Source organism: Ovis aries, chromosome 5 (assembly GCF_016772045.2).
Source record: "Ovis aries strain OAR_USU_Benz2616 breed Rambouillet chromosome 5, ARS-UI_Ramb_v3.0, whole genome shotgun sequence".
NCBI classification, from domain to species: Eukaryota; Metazoa; Chordata; class Mammalia; order Artiodactyla; family Bovidae; genus Ovis; species Ovis aries.
This window is the reverse complement of record NC_056058.1, coordinates 30,797,662-30,820,858: the sequence shown is the minus strand read 5'-3', so window position 1 is coordinate 30,820,858 and position 23,197 is coordinate 30,797,662. Positions and strand designations below refer to the sequence as shown.

General features: G+C 35.3%; 1 protein-coding gene across 7 annotated transcripts in view; it reads left to right on the top strand.

Moving 5' to 3' along the window:
* PRR16 (proline rich 16) overlaps window positions 1-22,385 on the top strand; it is a 280,803-nt gene extending 258,418 nt beyond the window's left edge. For all 7 annotated transcript variants that reach the window (XR_009600836.1, XR_009600838.1, XR_009600837.1 and 4 more), the window contains one exon: window positions 21,109-22,385. The gene's annotated coding sequence lies outside the window, so the exon portion shown is untranslated. The remainder of the gene's footprint in view (window positions 1-21,108) is intronic.
* The last annotated feature ends 812 nt before the right edge of the window (window positions 22,386-23,197 follow it).

The following is a 23,197-nucleotide window of genomic DNA, read 5'->3' as shown; positions in this document are numbered from 1 at the left end:
CAAACTATCCTTACACACACCTTAAAAACATGCAATGTTTTAAAGATTATAAGCCTGGAGTCAGTTTTCTGGCTATGGAAGGCAAAAGCAAGGTTTTAACCTGTTGTCCTTCAAAATCTATTGAGAGCATCAGTGGTACAAATATTGGCAACAACCAGAACACACTGCCAGTAGCTCTGACCACTACCAAGTGTGAGCCAGAGAATAGCCTGAGAGATGAAGCTACATAGAAAGAAAAAGGGGGAGTCGGGCTTCCCTTGTAGCTCAGATGGTGAAGAATCCGCCTGCAAATGCAGGACACCCAGGTTCAGTACTTGGGTCAGGAAGTAAAAGTGGAAGTAAAAGCAGGTGTTGCAGTGATTGCAGTTTATCTCATCATCCCTGGAGTAGAATGAGGACATCTGAGCTCTAAGACAGATTATTACAGAGTCAGGAGGCATCTGTGTAGAAAGCTAATTCATTCTCACAATGAATGTGAGAACGAATTAGATAGCAGTGAACGTGATGCTAATGGAGAAACCATGGTAGTCATTTTTATTGTCTGTAACTGAACTCCTATGCAAAGGAGAGTCCTGGATGTCAAGATGGGTGAAGAGAAGAGAGGAAGCAGCAATCACCAGATCAATGAGCAACACCCAACTGGTGGTGGTGATGGTTTAGTCGTCAAGTCATGTCTGACTCTTGTGACCCCATGGATTGTCATCCGCCATACTCTCCTGTCCATGGGATTTTCCGGCAGAAATACTGGAGTGGGTTGCCATTTCCTCCTTCAGAAGATCTTCCCAACCCAGGGATTGAACCCACCTCTCCTTGCATTGCAAGCATATTCTTGTTGGCTGAGCCACCAGGGAAGCCCAGCTAGTACTGGTTAAATGCTGATTATTGGAGGAGTGAGGATGGGGCTGGGCTTGTGTCTAAATGAAATAGCCAACTTAGTAAGAGGGTACTCAAGACTATGCCAAATACTTTGACTGTGTGAATCACAATAAACTGTGGAAAATTCTCAAAGAGATGGGAATACCAGACCACCTGACCTGCCTCTGGAGAAACCTGTATGCAGGTCAGGAGGCAACAGTTAGAACTGGACATGGAACAACAGACTGGTTCCAAAGAGGAAAAGGAGTACGTCAAGGCTGTATATTGTCACCCTGCTTGTTTAACTTATATGCAGAGTACATCATGAGAAACGCTGGGCTGGAAGAAGCACAAGCTGGAATCAAGATTGCCGGGAGAAATATCAATAATGTCAGATATGCAGATGACACCACCTTTATGGCAGAAAGTGAAGAGGAACTAAAAAGCCTCTTGATGAAAGTGAAAGAGGAGAGTGAAAAAGTTGGCTGAAAGCTCAACATTCAGAAAATGAACATCATGGCATCTGGGCCCATCACTTCATGGGAAATCAATGGGGAAACAGTGGAAATAGTGTCAGACTTTATTTTTTTGGGCTCCAAAATCACTGCAGATGGTGACTGCAGCCATGAAATTAAAAGATGCTTACTCCTTGGAAGAAAAGTTATGACCAACCTAGATAGCATGTTGAAAAGCAGAGACATTACTTTGCCAACAAAGGTCCATCTAGTCAAGGGTATGGTTTTTCCAATGGTCATGTATGGATGTGAGAGTTGGACTGTGACGAAAGCTAAGTGCCGAAGAATTGATGCTGTGGTATTGAAGAAGAGTCTTGAGAGTCCCTTGGACTGCAAGGAGATCCAACCAGTCCATTCTGAAGGAGATCAGCCCTAGGATTTCTTTGGAAGGAATGATGCTAAAGCTGAAACTCTAATACTTTGGCCACCTCATGCAAAGAGTTGACTCATTGGAAAAGACTCTGATGCTGAGAGGGATTGGGGGCAGGAGGAGAAGGGGACGACAGAGGATGAGATGGCTGGATGGCATCACTGAGTCGATGGACGTGAGTCTGAGTGAACTCCTGGAGTTGGTGATGGACAGGGAGGCCTGGCATGCTGCGATTCATGGGGTCGCAAAGAGTCGGAAACGACTGAGTAACTGAACTGTACTCAAGACAAAAGAAACCAAATTTGGTGCCCCTTTTCTTCTTTGTTGCGTTATATGTTCATTTGACAGTATGTAGTACACAAGCTGTCATGGTTTGAACATAACTCCTAAGTGGGGAGATAAAATCCATGACCTTAAAAATGGAAACTACAAGAGAAGGCAAAGATACTTAAAGAATACACAATATGGGACCATTACTTGTAGGGTGAAAACAAGATTTTAGACAAAAAATTCTTCAAGTTCAAAGAAATTGTCAAGAAATGTCACCTCTATTTTAAAAAGAGAGTGACATAATGATATTAAAAAAATATAACTTTTGAAACCCAACTAGAGATTATGGTTATGGTATATGATTGAAAGAATCACTTAAAGAAAAGAGAAAGTAATAAAGATAAAATTGACTATATGTGGAAATAGAGTAAAATAAAGCATGACTGGAGTTTTGAAGAATATGATGAACACAAAAATACTCAAAGATATAAAGAGGAAAACATCGTGGAACTAAAGACTATAATCCACACACTGCAAGACCATACTGGGGCTTAAAAAATGTATTCAACACTTTTGAATGTAGTAGAAGTGGAACAAAAGCTAAGTGAGCTAGTTTCTTCATCTTTTAGTGCTGGAAGTACAAGTTCATTGTCTGAAGTAGTTTAAATTATTTAGTCTAAGAATGATGTGAAACTCTTACTATTTATCAAAATTGTATCTGACCTTTACAGAGATTGTTAATATTTTATCTGTGAAAGAAAAATTTACTTGTATCTTACCAATATTTTCAGGGTCTCCAAGTTTATATTGCTTCGGTTAAAAATAAATTCATTTTATTAAAATAACTTTTAAATATAGCATAAGGCAAAATTTAAAGGTCATTTACTTATCTGTCGCCTGTCCACTAACATTTATTTAATATCCCTACTTACCTGTATGTCTTTATATCTTTATATATGTGATTTGAGAAATGCCTAGAATCAGCTTCATTCCATGTTTGATATGGTGATTTCTTATGAGAGAATTTAGAGTCCATTGGGGAAATGTTTTTGATTGTTTCTTTGTCTTCTTTGCATTTGTTAATATTAACATTTATTATTTCTAAAAACATTTTAAGAAGTATAGGGTATATACTTTTATTGGGATATTTAAGAACTAGATTGTGAGGAATTTTGGCCTCACTCTAACATGTTTTTTTAAAAAATCTTTATTATAGTATTTCCTAGAGTATGTAACACACACAAATAAGTAATATGAAAAAGCTCTTGTCATAAAAATTATTTGAGAAAATGCAAAGAAAACCAGCTAGTTTTCTTTAAAGCATGATTATTGACATATCAATGCTATTGTTTTTTAAGATACTACAACAGGGAACAAATTGTATGTGGTATTTCACAAACATATTTGTTTGTAGAACATTTCTTATTTTATTCTTTCAAAGTTTGTCCTGGAACTAATGTGAAGTCTCTATTAATGTTTATTTTGGTTTGAAATCCTATGTCCAAGATATTTATTAGTACTTAAAGTACTTTTTTTAGCGAATGAAAGATTCTTTAAATTTTACAGTGCTTTGTAACTTTCAAAATTTTCACACACATGATTTCATATAGTCCAATAATAATCCCCTTGTCTTCCCTCTACCCTATATTGCCTCTTCTCCCTCTCCTTTCTCTGCTGATAACCACTAGCTTATTCTTTGTATCTAACAGTCCACTTCTTTTTTGTAGGTCATATGAATTTTGATATTTAAACCAAAATATACTTAGAGGTTTTGTGACAGGGATAGCATCTTTATAGTTCACTTACCAACATTTTTCTGGCTAAGTATGGATTCGAGATAGCTCTAAGTATGCTTTCTTACAAGATACTGGTGTAGTAAATGTCTCCCTCTGAAACAGAGAAATGTGATCAACTTTTTTACTTAGACTTAGATCATATGCTCCATTCAGAGTAGATTCTCACCTGTTAAGGTTAGATTCCTATGTGAAAAACAGAGTCCCCAAATCACAAAGGTTTTAGAAACAAAACATTATACGTTTGTTTCTTATATACAAGTCTTGAGGCAGATGAGGGCTGATATGGCACTCCTGGTCTACAAAGTCAACACTTGAGTTTCCTTTCAGCATTCCTTTTGGGTGTCTCTGACATAATGTGTTCATACTAATTGTGTAAATGGACAGCCAGAGCTCCAGCCATCAAATCTACATTCCAGGTAACAAGTTTGAGGAAAGGGAGAAACGTTAACAATAGTATGGGGCAACTTCTCTTTTAAAAACTTTTCCAAAGGCTGCCACTCAAAACTTTCACTTCCATCCTCTTCCAGGTTTGTTAGATGGCCACATATACCATCAAGATAGTATTTATTCTGCATGACCAACTGCCTAGCTAAAAAATCAGATGTTCTATGTTAAGGGGAAAAACACTATTTCTATCAGACTACCTGCTAAGAGTTAAGGGGAGGAGTGGCCCCCAGAATGGAATGGATAACATATCAGGAAACAAGGAAATAAATACAGGAAGCAAATAGATTTCTAGTATACTGAAAATAAGACTAAGAAATATGAATGATAATAGAGAGATGAAACACTTGGTTCTATAGAGCAAGACTGGGGACAACAGAATGGCAGAGAAGAGAAAAACAGGCTTTATATTGTTTTCAGTATCTGTATAATATGAGTATTAGCAGATTTTTGTATCTGATGCCAATATATCCCTTACCTTGTCCGTAAGTTACAGATTTCCCATTACAGTACTATATCAAGTTAACATTTTCCATAAGAGCACAAACTTGCTTATATTGCAGATGGAACTATATTCAATTATTAACTAACTGTTACAATGCTTCACTTCTTTTTTAGTTGATGTATTTCCCGTTGATATGAAGATATCAGTTTGTTCCTTACTCTAGTTGGAGGATTTAATTTCTTAAAGGGAAAGTTAATTTTGTAAAAAGGAAGATGAAAAAAATAGATTAAAAAGCAGCTGCTGGGATATAATAACTTTATTGTCTAATTCTCAGTCATCTATGAAAAATAGAATTTTTCACTCTTACAATGAGAATAGGGAGGTAGGAGAAAATATTGAGTTGTACCTCTCAAAATGGGAGATCGAAACAATGGCCTTAGCTGTTTCTGTTCTAGAAAATTCTCCCATGAAAACATTTTTCTTTGGAAAGGAGAACAATTCATGGATTATACTGTTGATTTGTATCTAAAAGTTATCACTTTACCCCAGGTCATTTATATTTTCTCTCATAGTTTTGTGTTTATTCTTTAGTATCTTTGCAGGAGACTAGTTCTAGGACCCCTATCCCGCCATCACAGATACCAAAATCTGAGGATGCCCAAGTTCCTCATATAAAATGGCATACTATTTGTATATAACCTAGGCATGCCCCCTCCCACCTCAATGTATACTTTAAATCATCTCTAGATTTTTAATACTCTTAATACAATGCAAATGCTATGTAAATAGTTGCCAGTGTGGCAAGTTCAAGTTGTGGAACTTTCTTGAATTTTTAAAATATCTTCAGTCAGAAGTTGGTTGAATCTGAGAATGTAAAACCTGTTGATAATAGAGGCCAATTATATCAGACTTTCTTTTGTCATTTTCTATAGCTATAGTTTTCAAATGGAGTAAATGTGCCTTCCAGGAGACATTTGACAAATCCTGGAGACATTTGTGATTGTCAGAACTGGGGGTTGCTAATGGCACCTACTGAGCAGAGGTTCACAATACACCTGCCATTTTCCCCTTCCCTACTATGAGTGAAGAATGATCCAACTGAAATGTCAGTAGTACAGGGTTGTAAAACCATGATCTATATGAGTTTATTTGGAAGAAAGAATATTCCCTATTGACACTAAAGATATATCTCCAAATATATGTATATATTTGATTTTTAAAAATAAAACCTACTATGATTAAATTTGTACAACCCTAAATCAAGGGTTGTACAAGATGAATTCCATGCAAAGAATGGAATTCTTGAATATAGAAATCATGGAATTAGAAGGCTGTCTATGAATTTAGAAATTTTAAGAGAAAGATTACATAGGTGTATATCTGCCTATGGGGTAAGTCCATATCGTTTATTTGTCTAGAGGATTTGCTGTTCAGTCACTGAGTTGTGTCCAGCTCTTTGTGACCCCATGGACTGTAGCACGCCAGTCTTCCCTGTCTATCACCATCTCTTAGAGCTTGCTCAAACTCATGTCCATTGAGTTGGTGATGCATTCCAGCGAGCTCATCCTCTGTTATCCCCTTTTCCTTCTGCCTTCAATCTTTCCCAGCATCAGTGTCTTTTCCAATCAGTCAGCTCTTTGTATCAGGTGGTCAAAGTATTAGAGCTTCAGCTTCAGCATCAGTCCTTCCAGTGAATATTCAGCATTGATTTTCTTGAGGACTGACTGGTTTAATCTCCTTGCAGTCCAAGGGACTCTCAAGAGTCTTCTCCAACACCAGTTTGAAAGCATCAATTCTTCAGCACTCAGATTTCCTTATGGTCCAGCTCCCACATTCGTACATGACTACTGGCAAAACCATATCTCTGACTAGATGAACCTATGTCAGCAAAGTAGTGTCTCTGCTTTTTAATATGCCATCTAGGTTTGTCATAGCTTTTCTTCCAAGAAGCAAGTATCTTTAATTTCACGGCTGCAGTCACTACTAAATTTATTGTCAGAGAATTCTAGTGTATTAATCAGCAGTTTTCTTCCCTCAAGTGAGCCACACTACTGTTTCAAGTGCCGTTTGCCAGCACATTCTCTAAGTGTTCTGTATCAAGGCATTCAGTTCAGTTCAGTCACTCAGTTGTGTCTGAGTCCTTGCGACCCCGTGAACCGCAGCACACCAGGCCTCCCTGTCCATCACCAACTCCCGGAGTTCACTCAGACTCACCTCCATCAAGTCGGTGATGCCATCGAACGGACCTTTGTTGGCAAAGTAATGTCTCTGCTTTTCAATATGCTATCTAGGTTGGTCATAACTTTTCTTTAATGACTTCACCTTTGTTTCCCAAAGGCCTTGAGCCATTCATGCACCTATGAACATTGCCAATAAATGTTTCTGTAATGGGACTGACAATACTATGTAAAATTCAAGACGTTGCTTGGTACTGAAACATCGTAGTCAAACGCTGTCTTCGCTGGCCAGGCTAAATAATGGAGGAATGATGAATTCATGGAGGGGATGAAATAAAAATTTTACTGTCAGCTCTAAAAACTGTAACTTTCGTTTTAGCTCTCTAAAATACTATTATAAGTAGTATAGAACATTGTTCTATGTAAAAACAAGTATTATGTAGTATTATCTACTTGTTCAAGTAGAACAAGCATTTCTCTCTTTTTAACCACAATTCTTAATGCTATTAATAAAAGAATATACACTAGCTTCATTGCAGTTAACTGCAGAGGGTAAGAGTTCACAAGTTTTAAGTTGGGTGAATGAACAAAGTAACACCATTTAACTTTTTGTTTTAAGATATTGAATGACCCTGAGTCCAGGGATGATGCTAAATAGCCTCTAATGCACAACATAACCTCCTGACCCCAAAGAAATAATTATACAGACTAGAATGTTAGTAATGCCAAGGATACTAAACATTGCACATATTTTATTAAAGATGAACTTGGAGGCTGTTGAAATGTACGGGGTTGTTTATATTCACACTAAATTGCCTCAAGCTTCTAAGGTTTTATTGCATATACCATGAGGCCTTTTTAAAATTATACCCATCTCCACCCTTGAATCTGGTTTATCCAGAAGCACACTGGCTTCTGGGCCTTTATTAAAGTTAGAATTCCACTGGCAATGCAGAATTGAAAGTGCAAAAATCATACATGCTGTCTGTACATTTTTCCTGAGGTGAAAGAGGGAATATTTGAATAGAATATATTAGACTTCAAAAGTGCCTTGAGAGTCAAATACTGAGACTATTTTTGGTTTAGTCATTATTGAAAGAATGATTGAATTCTAAATATAATACGTTAGTGATACTTTGATAGTATAGTTTACATCTTTTAGAATTAAAGAGATATGTCATTGAATTGTATTTGTGAAGTATCAAGGCAAATAGTGTTAGGGTACCTGGGACCTCTTTCTGATTAATTTCAAGTTTAATGGCAGTGAAGACTGCTTGTTGTTCAGTTACTTGTCTCATTTACTAAGGATCATCTGCTTTCTATTGGTAATGTGTGTGTATACATATGGATACTCATAGTTTCTAGTTCCAAATGGTGGCAAGATTGAAGTAAAGGTAATAGGAAATTGACCTTTTCTCAGGTTAAGTGAAAAATATCCTAGATAACTACCAATTAAAAACCTTGTAACATTTTCTTACTCCTCTCAAGATGAGCAGAAAAAAAAAAAAAAAATTAGAGAACTTCCATATGCTGCATTTGCAAAAACTTTCCAGAAATACCATTTTATTATAGTTGGTGGAAGACATTTTGCCCATTCTTGAGCTTACAGTATGCAGTCCTGTGTGCCTAAAATGAAAAGCATTTTGAAGACAAAAAATAACATTTAAATAGAGTATATTTTAGTTTGCTTTACTTTTATTTTCTTTTGAGTACAATAAAAAGGGAGATGGAGACTAGAGGTAACCTCTGGGCACGGGTAACTAAATGTTTTTTTCAAGTCTAGTGCATGCTCAATTGTGTCTGACTCTTTGTGACTCCATGGACTGTAGCCTGCCAGGCTCCTCTGTCCATGGAATTCTCCAGGCAAGAACACTGGAGTGGGTGGCCATTTCCTTCTCAAGGGTATCTCTCTGACCCAGGGATTGAACCTGTATCTCTTGCGTCTCCTACAATGGCAGGTGAGTTCTTTACCACTGTACCACCTGGGAATTCCAGTAACTTCAGAGATGTTAGGAACTCAAGAGAATCTCTGATTTCCTATTCAGACTATAAAATTACTTTATTTAGCAGATTTGTAATGGCTAACTTCCCTGACCTTGACTTCTAACCCTACCTGTGCTTGGGGAAGAAAGACTAGTTGACTGATTATATGAGGTTAATAAAAATGCAACCCATAAACTCCCACTTGCTGTTTCACAGACGGCATCCTATCATTTATTTAAAAGCCAGAAGAAAGAACTGCCATATCATAAAAATGAGAGCAGCATTTTATTGCTTGTCTGGAGAACTTAACTGTTGAAAAACATCAGCAGATATTAGAGGGGGAAGTATTGGTATCCTTTGTTTCATGTAATAAATTAAAAACCTGAAATGAATGTGGTTTGACGTAATATTTAAGCAAGGAGGAGGGAGCAGTGTTAGCATTTTAATTTTGTTTTGATTGAAGATACTTTCGTTCCATCGTGAAAAAATCATGCCGTTCCTCCAGCATGCCTCATTTCCAGGGAAACTCAGTGAAATGTGCACGTGTTAACATTAGTTTCAGCAGGCTTTAATGCACTTACACAAAGGAGTTTTGCCAAAAGAAGGGATAAATACCAAAGCCATTCATTTCACAGCGCTCTCCAATCTGGCAGCAATTGTTTCTTTAAGCAGCAAGTCAGTGAATAAAAACAGGAAATTAAAAGGAGGGGCAGGAAAAAAGGGGTTTAGGAAGAAGGGGGTTTTAAAACCTTCTTGGCTTTAAAGAAAACAATTCAAAATCATTAGCAGGAGTGACATACCTGTTTAGCCTAGGCTAATGAAAACATTATGAAAGCAGAGAATTTTTAAAAACAAAATAAGACAATATAAACACAAAAACAACATTGTCCTCTGAACACCATTAGTGAGGATCAAGGGGAGCTAGGGTAAGTAAACATCCAGGTTTTAGAGTTAAATTCCACACCCCCTGCCCCCCGCCACTTCCTCAGATTAAGAAGTAAATATCCTTATTTAGTGTGCTTTTCTGTGTTCACAGAAAAAGACCAAGTGTACTGCTGACTGTTTTTTCTGTATTGATTCCTTTAAGTGTTTGTTTACACTTCTGTATTTTTTCACCATGCACTTTATTGCCCTAAAGTAATTACATATTAGAAAACATTTATAACACTTTGAGTGTAAAAATGGCCAATGTTGTTAATAAGAGCAGAAGGATGGTTGTTTTGACTCTGGTTTTATTTCCTTCGAAATCCACTACTGTGGCCTCCTCCAGCTGTGGGAGGTGGAGCACCAGATGATGGCAAGTCTCCTGTGAACTTATCTCCCCCAAAGTGTATTTGTCCAATGATTCTTTTTATGAAAGGAAATACATCAATGTTGTAAAATCATTTTTACCTATGTTCTCATGTATTTTCTTCATCAACTCTGAGAGGTACATGTTAATGTCTATTCCATTTTTTTTAATGTATTAAAATATAGTTGATTTACAATATTGTGTTAGTTTCGTTGTAGAACATGATTCAGTCATATATATATTTATATTTATACTTTTTCAGATGTTTTATCTATACAGATTTTTACAGAATATTGAGTAGAGTTCCCTGTGCTATAGGAGGTCCTTTTTGGTTATCTATCTCATATATAGTCTTGTAAGTAATTACATATTAGATATATAAGTATATAGTATTGTGTGTTTGTTAATTCCAACTTCCTGATTTATCCCTCCCCTCCACGTTTCCCATCTGGTAGCCATAAATTTGTTTGCAATATCTGTAACTGCTTTGTCAATAACTTCATTTGTATCACTTTTTAAATTAGATGCCGCATATGAGTTGGAGAAGGAAATGGCACTCCACTCCAGTATTCTTGCTTGGAGAATTCCATGGACAGAGGAGCCTGGCAGGCTACAGTCCATGGGGTCACAAATAGTCAGACACAACTGAGTGACTAACCCACACACCACATATAAGTGATACTGATACTATGTGATATTCGTCTTTGCCTGTCTGACTTTCTTCACTTAATATTATAACCTCTAGGCCTATCAATGCTGCTGCAAATGGTATTATTTAAAAGAAATGAAATCATGCTATGTGATTATTTTTTTTGACTGATGAGGAAATTGTGTCTCAAAATCTTTCTTGTCCTTAAAAGTACTGTGGTATGGAACTTAATTATGATCCTCAGACTCCAAAACCATGACATCATACCAGGCACTGTGTTTATAATTTGCAAGAATTTGTTAGTTGATCAATCCATGCAGTGTTTAGCATTAGCCAAGTTGGTGGCAATCTTGAGTAATCTAGTGATTCATCTGTGCCGATAATGAGCAGAGGAAAAATATTTGTAGAAAGTATTCTTCAAGGTAATACTTCCACGTTCGACTGAAAGGATGAAATAAAAGTACTTTTTTTCCACAAAATTTACTCTTTTCCTAAGGAAGACTTTAATTATGATATTTAAATGTATCATTTATGTATGTCACGTGAGTGTATGTTCCTCGATTCTTTGTCTCGTCACAACAAAGATTTGGAATGACGTGTAGAAATAATAAAATTTTTTTCAAAAGGTTGACAAAAATATCCACAGTCTAAGGTAAGCTTTTAAGATATATTGTTGAAAGTCTTTTATGATATACATATATTGAAATAATTATAAATGTCTCAATATCTTATAGCATTACCACATTATAGTAACTTCACTATTATAAATAATATCTTTCAGAACATATAATTTCCATCATTATTAAAAACGATGTCATGAAATTGATTTAAGCTGAATTAAATTAATTGGTAAAATAATTGAAAAACATCCTTTTCAAACTGATAGGATTCTATGTAGGTAAACACATGTGAAAAAAGAAAGCTACAGTTTAAGATAATAACAAAGTGTTTTCTGCTGTGCGGATGCAGATATTCTATGGATAGGAACACTTCTATATTTTTATTTATATTTATTGCTAATTTTCTTAGAGAATTTCCCCATATTCAGTTGTCCAGTACTTACATATTATATATATTATGGGCTTCTGTGGTAGCTCATCTGGTAAAGAATCCACCTGCAATTCAGGAGACCCTGGTTTGATTTGTGGGTTTGGAAGATACACTGGAGAAGGGATAGGCTACCAAACTCCAGTATTCTTGGGCTTCTCTGGTGGCTCAGCTGGTAAAGAATCTGCCTATGATGTGGGAGACCTGGGTTTGATCCTTGGGTTGGAAAGATCCCCTGGAGAAGGGAAAGGCTACTCACTCCAGTATTCTTGCCTGTAGAATTCCATGGACAGAGGAGCCTGGCAGGCTACAGTCGATGGGGTTGCAAAGAGTCGGACACGACTGAGTGATTTTCATTAACACCATGTATTATACATGAATTTTACAAAGTATGTCCTTATTTCAGAAGGTAATGTTTGTATGGCTAGTTTACACACTAGATAAAGCCTCTATTTTTCTTTGAAAAAAAAAAAATCTTAGCAAGTGAGCACTAATAATTTACTTAAAATAAAGTGACCATTTGCTAAGATGTTGCCATGTCATGCAAACATTTTAAGGTATTTCTTTAGCTTATTTATGTAAATAAGCTTATTTTATGTAAATCCTTATATAGGTATGTGTATTATTCTTATGTAGTTGTTTTTGAAGAAAAAACGGAAGATAACAGAACATAGTAATAGACAAAGCTAGACCTGTGCTTTGGGCTATTTTGAATTTCAAAGCTTAACTCCTTAAGCTTGGAGTGGGGCCAGTGAAACACTTTATTTGGGACAACTTTCAATCATGGGTGTGTGGCCATTGCAATTGTATAGGGCCCTGTCTTCAGAAGCATCCTGCCCCTGCAATGTGCCCACATACCTGTTTAAGCTTGCGGTTTAATGCTTTGCAGTCATTGTCTTGTAATTTTTATCTTTGAATTTGTGTTGCATAAGTAAAGTCTGATAGGATAATAGAGAATGTTCTGGGGCTTGAAGCTTTCCCTCAGGTGTGGTTCTACATTCACCACCTACCAGGATAAGCTCCAGGCTACCCACTGCCCCCCACATGCCAAGATCATTGCCGCCCTTTGGCTTGGCGGAGGCTAAAACACTGGCAGCCGTGTGATGTGCTCTGATTTGCAGGCCAAAGCTTGTGTGAGTCTGCATTCAACCTGTCTCAGAAGAGCAGGACATTACATAGCACACAAAAGAAAGAAAGACTAGGGAGGAGAGGACAGAGCTTTTGTTCTTGTTTTTTGCACAAGGGACATTCATTCTGTTTTTCACTGGACTCTGCATATTTTGGAACTAGACTTAGTAATTTAGAAATAGTATTATTGAATGTCATGTCTGATACACTAGCTCAAATGAGAAGGGAAATTCTGAGGTGCATGATATTTTAGGGTACCAGGTATTTTAGAAAATGACATCTGATCCTAAAGGCTTGAATATTGCCTCTCTAAACTGTTGCTTTGTCAGGCACATATGTACTTACTAAATATCCGCCATAAATCCAGCATTACCTAGTTTGTTCAGTGTGTCCTGCTCATGGAATTACAGATTTCTTAGTCAGTATCTGCGCTGCTCTGGGATATGAAAAACAGGGCAGCTATCAGAGAATCACACATATTTTACAAAATGTCATAGATAATTCATAAGAAGAAATTAGTTGTGCCAACGTAAAACGTGATGCTGGAATTAGCAGTGTGATTTTCTTCATATCAGAATAAACATTTTCAAGGTAATTTTCTCAGTATTCATAGTTTGTGAAGCATGAAATAAAATGTTACGCCAAACTAGCTAGATGTTTAATGGAATGTAAACATGATAATGAAGAACATCCATAACTGGCTTTTCCTAATTTAATTGTTTTAGACCAAGTTATATGTGTATCTGTGCAATAACTAAAAAAATTCAACTTTTTATAACTTGGACCCAATACATGGGCAGAATATAAAGCATACTACATGAGTGAGAGGAAATAGCACATAATGTTTTTTAAAGTCCACCTAGGTCTTCTTATCTATGTACTAGAATGCTTCATTTACATTCTCTTTCAAACAGGTAACATTGCTTACCTATCTTTTGAGAAAAAGATTGCCTCAGAATTCTTATCATTAAAAGGTTTTTGAAACATTTTCTTTTGCACATATTAAAAAAACAAACTCTGTCCAACTTCTTTTGCTATAGTGGCTTGTTCATTTTTATTAATTCTTTCTGAAAGACTGCTATTTAATCTCATTCAAAATTCTCACTTGCATCAGACTTTGTTATTGTAGGCTTATCATGACTAAGACAACTCTGGCATCATCCAGAGGGGACTCAGGTGTTAGTTACATCTTCAGATTATAGGACAAGATGCAGGAGGTACACAGTTTTCCCTTAAGCCTTCTATATATCACAGAATATTGAAGCCAATTACATTTTTGTAAATGCATGGATGAAAAAGAACCTCCATGTGTACAATACCCACTACTGGTTTTAGGCTCAACTGGGCAGTCAGTCTCACATGACCCTAATAGGCTACACTTGACAATGGTTTCATTAGAAGGATATAATGCAATAAACAAAGTGAATCAGTTGGGCACAATCAGGTGATTCTTTAACATGACAGTTCCCACAAGTGTCTAGGGCTAAAGTCTTTCTCTAGCACTGTGAGATGACAGCTCAGGTATAAATCTGAGATCATGGGTAAGAATGAGACCTACTCTAACATTTCCCATGTCCCAGATAGGAATCAGTATCTTTTATAATAGCCCATAAGCAAAAAATATCACCAGTTGCAAAAATGTACCTCACTCAAATTCCACAAGGTATTTATAGTCAGCCACAGTACCCCCAGACTAGGTTCAGTTTACAAATAAGGGCTTATTTTTATGATAAGCGATATAGCAGCTGACATAGGTTTCCATGGAAACTAAGCTAGAAAGTTCTCTCAAGGTCATATTTCTTTTCATAAAGAAGGAGAAAATATTTTGCCATCCCTCCATTCATTTTGGACTTCCCTGGTGGCTCAGACGGTTCAGCGTCTGTCTACAATGTGAGAGACCCGGGTTAGATCCCTGGGTCAGGAAGATCCTCTGGAGAAGGAAATGGCAATCCACTCCGGTACTATTGCCTGGAAAATCCCATGGACAGAGGGTAGGCTACAGCCCATGGGGTTGCAAAGAGTCAGACACAACTGAGCGACTTTACCTTACCTTTACCACTCATATTAGAAAACACAAATATTAGGAATTTGAATTACCAAACAGGCCTTATTCTCTGACTTACAATGCAATAAAATTCAAAATGACAGCTATAGTGTAACTCAGAAAACTGAAAAAAGAATAATAAAATCTCAAGAAAAGTAGATAAGAAAACTAATAAAGATAAAAACAAAATTAACAAAAATTATCAAACTATGAAAGAACATTTGATTAAAAATAATTTGTTTCATTTTGAAAAGAATGTCGAAATGATTCTTTTTGCCAAATGTCTAAAATGTTAGGACTGGGGTTAACAAAAATACTAGACTGGGTGGCTTAAACAACAAACATTTATTTCTCACAACTGGAGGCCAGGAAATCCAAGATCAAGGCACCTGCAGGTTCAGAGTCTGGTGAAAGCCCAATTCTTGGTTGCTTCTCCCTGTACTCATTAAATGACAGAATGGGTGAGAGCTCTTTGTCGTGTTCTCCATAAGAGTACTAATCCCATTTGTGAGGGTTCTGCCCTCATTACTTAGTCACCTCCAAAAGGCCACACCTCCAAATGACATCAGATTGAAGATTAGGTTTCAATGTGTGAATTTTGAGGCACACAACTACTCAGTCTATCATGCCACTGAAGATGAGGAAGAAAAAAATTAATGAGGAACTTCAGGAATCAGGAGGAAAAGCATTTAAAGGGTTTCTATGTTTCAGTGTAGGTAGAACAGTTAATTTTATAGAAAAAATATAAATAACCAAAAGCCTCAAGAAACATTAAAAAAAGAAAACAATAACAAGAGAAGAAAATAAAAAAGCAGTCAAGACTTTCCCATATTATAGGAATAATAATAATAAAAATTTATGAACTACTTCTATCACTGACACTGTTTTAACATTTTACTAGAGATACTAAACAAATGAAAAAAGACAAAAATAAAACCCACAAAATGTCTAAACTTTGAAAAAAAGATGAAACAGTATTTACAGATGACATGATTACTTATCTTGATAATCCAAGAGAATTGGTGAAAACCTATTAGCTTCCCTGGTGGCTCTGCTGGTAAAGAATCCACCTGTAATGTGGGAGACCTGGGTTCCATTCCTGGGTTGAGAAGATCTCCTGGAGAAAGGAACCACTACCCACTCCAGTATTCTGGCCTGGAGAATTCCATGGACTGTATAGTCCATGGGGTTGCAAAGAGTTGGAAATGACTGAGCGACTTTCACTTCACTTCACTTCATGTATTAGTACCAATAAGAGAAAGTAATTAAATTAGCTAGATATAAGGATATTTTAAAATTCAACATAGTCTTCTATACCAGTAATTAACACAAAATATGATTTAAGATAGTCTATCAAAATAGAAACAGCAGCTATATACTATCTAGAAATAAATTTAACAAGAAATGTTAAAGATGCCTATGAAGAAAGTAGTACTGAGCAACCTAAAATGGAAGTCTAAATAGTTGTGATGATCCAATAAGTTCCTCATATTAATACTTTAGTATTATAATAAAGATGTCAATTTTGTCCCAATTAGTTTATAAACCCCATGCTAACCCATAGAATTTTAAAAGAAATTTAAAAGAAAAAGACATCTGAACCTGAAATGTATACTGGAGATGACTAGCGTCCAGAAATACATCGTGTATGTATGTGAATTGTTTAATAATAACAATAGCATAGCAAAATACAAAAAGATTTAGATAATTCAGTAACCATAGTTAAAATAGTTGGCAATGCATTTGGAAAATATGAAGTTAGATTCATAAGTAAGACTACAACAAACAAGTTAGATAGATTCAACCAGGATGGACAAACTTTTTCTATAAAGGGTCAGATAGCAAATATTTCTATCTATGTGGATCCTACTCTGTTTTACAAACAGTCATCTCTATAGTGAGAGTGTCAAATGGCGTGGGGATAGTGAATTTGGCTTCAGATTGTAGTGCTGACCCTGATTTAGTCTCACCAGAGCCAGAATGTCCACACTTGGAAATTGGTTAGAACATCTACTTCACTAGGGGCTTCCCTGCTGACTCAGCAGTAAAGAATCTGCCTGCAATGCAGGAGATATGGGTTCAATCCCTGGGTCCAGAAGATCCCTTGGAGAAGGAAATGTCAACCCACTCTAGTATTCTCACCTAGAGAATTCCGTGAGCAGAGGAGACTAGCAGGCCTACAGTCCATGGAGTTGTGACTTAGCGATTAAACCACCACTATCTATTTCATAGCTTGATATAATGATTGAATAATATGTGAAAGTATTTAGCTCTGTGTTTAGATATAAGAGAAACCTAAGTTTTTATCCTCAATTTTCCATGCTTGGCCTAATATCTTCGTTAGAATAGGTACTTCATACATTTTTATTTGACTTTATCTTGCTGCTATCAGTTTAACAGTTTGGGGGAATTAAGACAGACTTTATTGAAATGACTTTGATCTCTTCATAGTTACTACTTCTTAAAATTAAGCATTCATGAAACATGACAGATTATCCCACAGTTTAAAATATTTTAAATTATATATATGTGTACATAATATATATTTATATATACATGCTTATTTATTTTATAATAGTACATATTTATATAAAATTTATGTATTTATATTTAAGAAATATAAAGAAAATAATCATAAAAATTACAAAAAGTTTCACATAGATATGAATCATGAGATACTTCTGTTTGGACAAAATTTTTGTAATATTTTCAATTTTCAATTTTTCTTTAGCATTATTTGCTGTTGTTGACATTTTAAAATCTTATTGTTCATGCTGTGTAGAAATGTTCTCAGTCACTTAAGATGCTACTTACATAAAGTAACTTGACATTTAATGACTCACAGCCTAAAAATTTTAAAAATGAAGCAATTAACCCACCAATTTGAAGAATGGATCAGAAAGCATTTCCATGAGCACTTCAATTTATTGATTATACAAAATTTTGGTATATGTTATTTATGTTTCATATTTCACTGCTGAGTAAATTTATTTAACTTGTGCAATTGTAATGTTGTATTACTTGTTTCCATATTTGAAGCAAACATAAAAAAAGAGAATGCTGAGATTTAAAAATGTTTGTATTTTAAGACCTATAATAATGAAAATTAATGAAAAATTTTAATTGGGAAATTATACACAAGTTATTTGGGGTTTTCTTTAGTGGGAGGAAATATTTGAGTCTGAGATTAACAGATTGAATTGATATCTAATACCATACAGTGAAAGTCGTGGGTATTGGCAATTCATCTTCAAAACTCAGCAAGACTTAAATGTATTCCTTAATACCCAATCTTAGAATCTAATCGAGGACTTAGACATGTAAATGTATGATCACTTAGGGCTCAGAGGCAGTATCTGCTTCCATGAAAAACTTGGTGGAACAAGGAAAGTTTCATAATGTTTGCTCTTATCATAAATAGGTAGAAAATGAATGAAACCCTGTCCCAATGAAGTAAGAAAGAATGAGTTATTTTTCTCTTTTGAGTTTGCCACTAAAAAAGCATCTGCAACTGGAATTATTAGTTGTTGCTTTCAGCCAATGGCTTTTCTATTGCTTCTCTGTGAATGTCTGCCATATGCATCCCTCCTCCCTTGCATTGTACTCTCCACATTTCCTCCAGGCACTCTTCTCATCAGAATTCTCCAGTTGTTCCTATTACATTTAAGATAAAAATCTAAATATTTTCACATGGAATAAAAAAAATTTTAGGCCCCTGCTAGCCTCATATTTTCTCCCTCCACTTCTATGCTATACAATATTAGAGGTACCACACTCTCCCCTGCTTCTGCACTGTTGCCCATGTGGTTCTCTCCATCTGCAATACTTACATTTCATAATAAATAGCAATGTATCACTTTTGCAAACTCCAACCCATCCATCAAGTCTCAGTTCAAATGCCTTTTTCTGTAGACTTCTACTAGCATGCTTCCACTTGTTATTTTAAATATATTTTTATGGCACAACTCTTCTTTTACTATGACTATTACCTTCTGGTACTAATCTTTTTGAGGGCAGGAGATTACATTTTTGTATCTCTGATTCCTAGAGCATATTTGATATACAATGGATGGTGAATACATATTTTAGAATGAATGATAGATTGTTTTACCAGTTTCAGTAAGTTGTGATAAATAATGATATAGCCTACTAAGGAGTTCTATATCACAGAGTTGCTGCTACTGCTAAGCCACTTCAGTCATGTCTGACTCTGTGCGACCCCATAGACGGCAGCCCACCGGGCTCCCCCGTCCCTGGGATTCTCCAGGCAAGAACACTGTAGTGGGTTGCCATTTCCTTCTCCAATGCATGAAAGAGAAATGTGAAAGGGAAGTCACTCAGTCATGTCCGACTCTTTGCGACCCCATGGACTGCAGACTACCAGGCTCCTCCGTCCATGGGATTTTCCAGGCAAGAGTACTGGAGTGGGGTGCCATTTCCTTCTCCAATATCACAGAGCTATGAAAATATAATTGGCACATTGACTTTTGTCTTGGTCCAAAGTACATGAATTATGTTCCTATATATTTGTAGAAAGTCACCTTTGTGTATTTTGCATACTTTTAATAGTAAAACTGAAAGTTTAATTATTGTAGAACTGTTGCTAATACATTAGTAATTATTTGAATGCCAATTGCCTCTATATAAGCAAAAGAAAAACATATATAAAGGATTTATATTTCTAGGCGATACAAAATGACACAGGCAGATACAAGCCATGTTGCACTGAGTACAGGTTAGGCCAGTTCAGTCCAGCCTTCTCCACTCCTCTGTACTGATACCGTCTTGCATCATCTTAAACAACTACACGACCAAAGCTTGTCTTCTATGACTTCTCCTTCATAAAACATCTTTAATGATGAGCCAGATTAAGTCCTCAACACACATTTACTAATTATGTTGGGTGACTTCTTTAGTTTTAATCTTAGAGTTGAGTGAGAGCATTTTTTTTAAAATTTTGATTATTTAAATTATTTCATTGTGGGACTGTATCTTGATAGTTGAGAGGAAAAATGAAAATAATTCTAATTCATCCAATAGAATGGTAATGATTAAGGGTCTCTCACAGAAGGACTAAAAGATTTATGCTGTTGTCTATATGTATGTCTGTGTATTGGAGAAAATATCTTAAACTTGGGCCTTACCTACCCTCAAATGAAAAGGTTTAAAACAGGGGGTTCTCAGATGGATTTAAGGGATTAAAAATACACTTAAAACCATTACTCTGTGTCTTTGAGATTTCTAATAATTTGCTATTAATTATGGCCCAAGATTTATTTTAATAACTTTTGGGATCTAGTATAATAAATTATTGTAGAAATATTCTCTATTACATCATACTGTAAAGAGAAGACCATACTTGCTCGACATTAGTGGTGCTAAGCCTGTTTGATGCCAGGAGGGCAGAGTGAAAATTATGGCTAGGTTTTATTTTCCAGTGTTTCCAGAAAAATTTATTCATTAATTACAAATGTGAATATACATTATTTTAAGGTGCTAATTTGAAAGTACCATAGATTCTAAAGAAAGGCTAGTTCGTGGGCAGTTGTGGTATATCATGAAAAAGGGTGTCTTTTGGCAGTTTGATAATATATTTAGGCTGTATAAATTGCAGTGAAACATTATATTAGGCAAACTGTTTGGAAAATACTGTTTGGTAATTGAAAATAAAGGCTCTACCTTAGTAGGTCTGATTTCTTGATTAATTCTTTTTTGGGGGTGATGCATGTTGAAAAGTTTATTGTCTTAAAATTTATGAACTATTTTGAGAACTTGGTTCAAGTGGACAAATTTATCCTAAGTTTTAAAAACTGTCAGAGGTAAGAGAAGATCTTTTAATTGAAATATAAACATGCTGCTACTAAATTTTGATGAGTTATCAAATATTGTTTTTATATATGAGATTTAAATGGAATATATGTTCAAAATGTGATCATACTTTTAAAGTACAATCCTTAATAATTAATTCAAAGAACTTTAAATTGCATACTACTAACAAATTATTTCTTCATTTTAAATAATTTTTATATGCTTTATTAAACTATACTTGCTATTTAAACTGATATTTTGTCTTTTGTTTTCTTTTTTCTGACAGCTCCTTCAGGTTGGAAGGAACACCTTTATTTGGAGGCATGTCAGTTCATTTTTCTCACTTCAGATTCATCATTATGACTTCTTGAGGCCAGATCTAATTTTGAAATAACCAGAAAACTGTCCATCTTGGAGCAGCAAACCCCTCAACTTGGAGCACAAATGATCACTGATATGGTCTGCTTAAAACTATCTGCCTCTAGTCTGACAGCCATGAGCAGAGCCCTGGGGGCAAAAAAAAAGCCACAGCCTTAAATATCTTCACTCAGAAATTACCATGAAGATTTAAAAAAAAAAAAAGAAATGAAAAAGACTAAATAAGCAAGCCTACAAAAAACCAAAAAGCAAACAAACAAAATTCATCTCACTTTATCATTGAAATTATCCCCAGATGTGAACCTCCCAAAATTCATATTTAGTAATTAAGCCAGTAAATTATAAATTGATGTATCATTTGGGAAGGTGAACGTATAGAAATAGGTGTCTATACCTAGAACTACTCAGCATTTCAAAATATGTAAACAAAACAAAAACAAAAACATACAACAACAAAAACTGAACAGAGGAATGTTGCCGCAATGAACAGTATAAGGACAGAATGTCGCTGTTTGCAAAGAGAGAGGACGTTTTCCATTTTGTGTACACCTTCAAAGCCATAATGGTGTAAGAGTATTGTTGTCAATTGCTTGAAAAGTTTCTGTATTCGATCCTTCACTCCATACTGGTTGAGAGAGGGGAGGTCAGTTCTTACTGATTACTTCTCAATGCACTTCTACTATTTGCACTGTCACTTCCATTCAGGGTAATGATATGTGCTGTTATTTGCACAGATGGTCCCATGAGTTTTGAGACCACAACCAACAGCTTCTTGCAGGAGTCCAAAAAGGAAACATGTAAGAATTCTCCAGGCATTAATTTCTCATTCTTCTATTTAAAAAATCAGTTATAAAAAAATGGACTTGTCTCAGATTAAAGAACAACTACAGAATCATAATGAAAAAGCATCAGGGTGGTCGAATGAATGAAAAAGGGATCAAAAATTGTTTTTTTTTTTTTAGTGAGGATCATTTTATATCATTAACAGCGAAGAAGTCAAATACAGTGAACTGTACACTAAACATCTGTGTTGAACATCTATTTGTTCTCTTAACAAAATCATTTGTAATTTGTATTTGACATATAAGAGATTTTTATAGCCATTTATCTATGCCTCATGGGGAAATGTACTACACAAACAGCATTTTCAGTTTATTTTTCTAAATAAATGTGTTGTTTGTATTATTCGTAGTTGCTCATTTGATTTGCTTTTCATTACCTGGACGATAAGTTTTCTTTGGTCATAGGCAAGCTTTTGCATACAAATTCAGAACTTCTAGAATACTAAAATTTCAAATATTTTGTGGTATAAAATTGTGTTTTCTATTCCCTAAACTCTGAAGAAGAATTGATATATTTTTCATCAGAACTTTCTTGTCAAGGGTTATTTTTTAATATTTTAGTTATGCTATCTGAAGTTAGTTTCAAAATACTGAGGACATTGCTGGAAAAGAAAAAAACATAATAATTATTTTGTCAATAAGGATGTCCTCTAAATTGTCTTCTTGAAATTCTGCTCTAAAAGAAGATAATTTATGTATGTGTATATATGTGTATATGTATATATATACACAATTTATGTGTATATATATATCTATATAGGCAATTAATCATATCTAATGAGTCCTCAGTGCTTCTCAGAGGTCTGCTGAAAACTTCCATCATTGTATGTAAAAATGACTAGGCAATTATACTGGAGCAAAAACAGTGTTCTCATCAACAAGGGCTTATTGAGTGCCCACAAAGTTCTCATCCTTACTTGCAACTCATCAGCTCGAGCCTGTATTTATGATCATTGCTATCATCAGTAAGTAGTGTGCAGCTCCCACAAATTATTCCTTTTTTTAATTGGAATATAATTGATAAAATTATAATTTCAGGTGTACAATATAATGATTTGACATCTGTGTATAGTGCAAAATAATTACTGCAATAAGTCTAGGTAACATCTGTCACCACACAGTTATTTCTTGTGATGGGAACTTGCAAGACCCCTT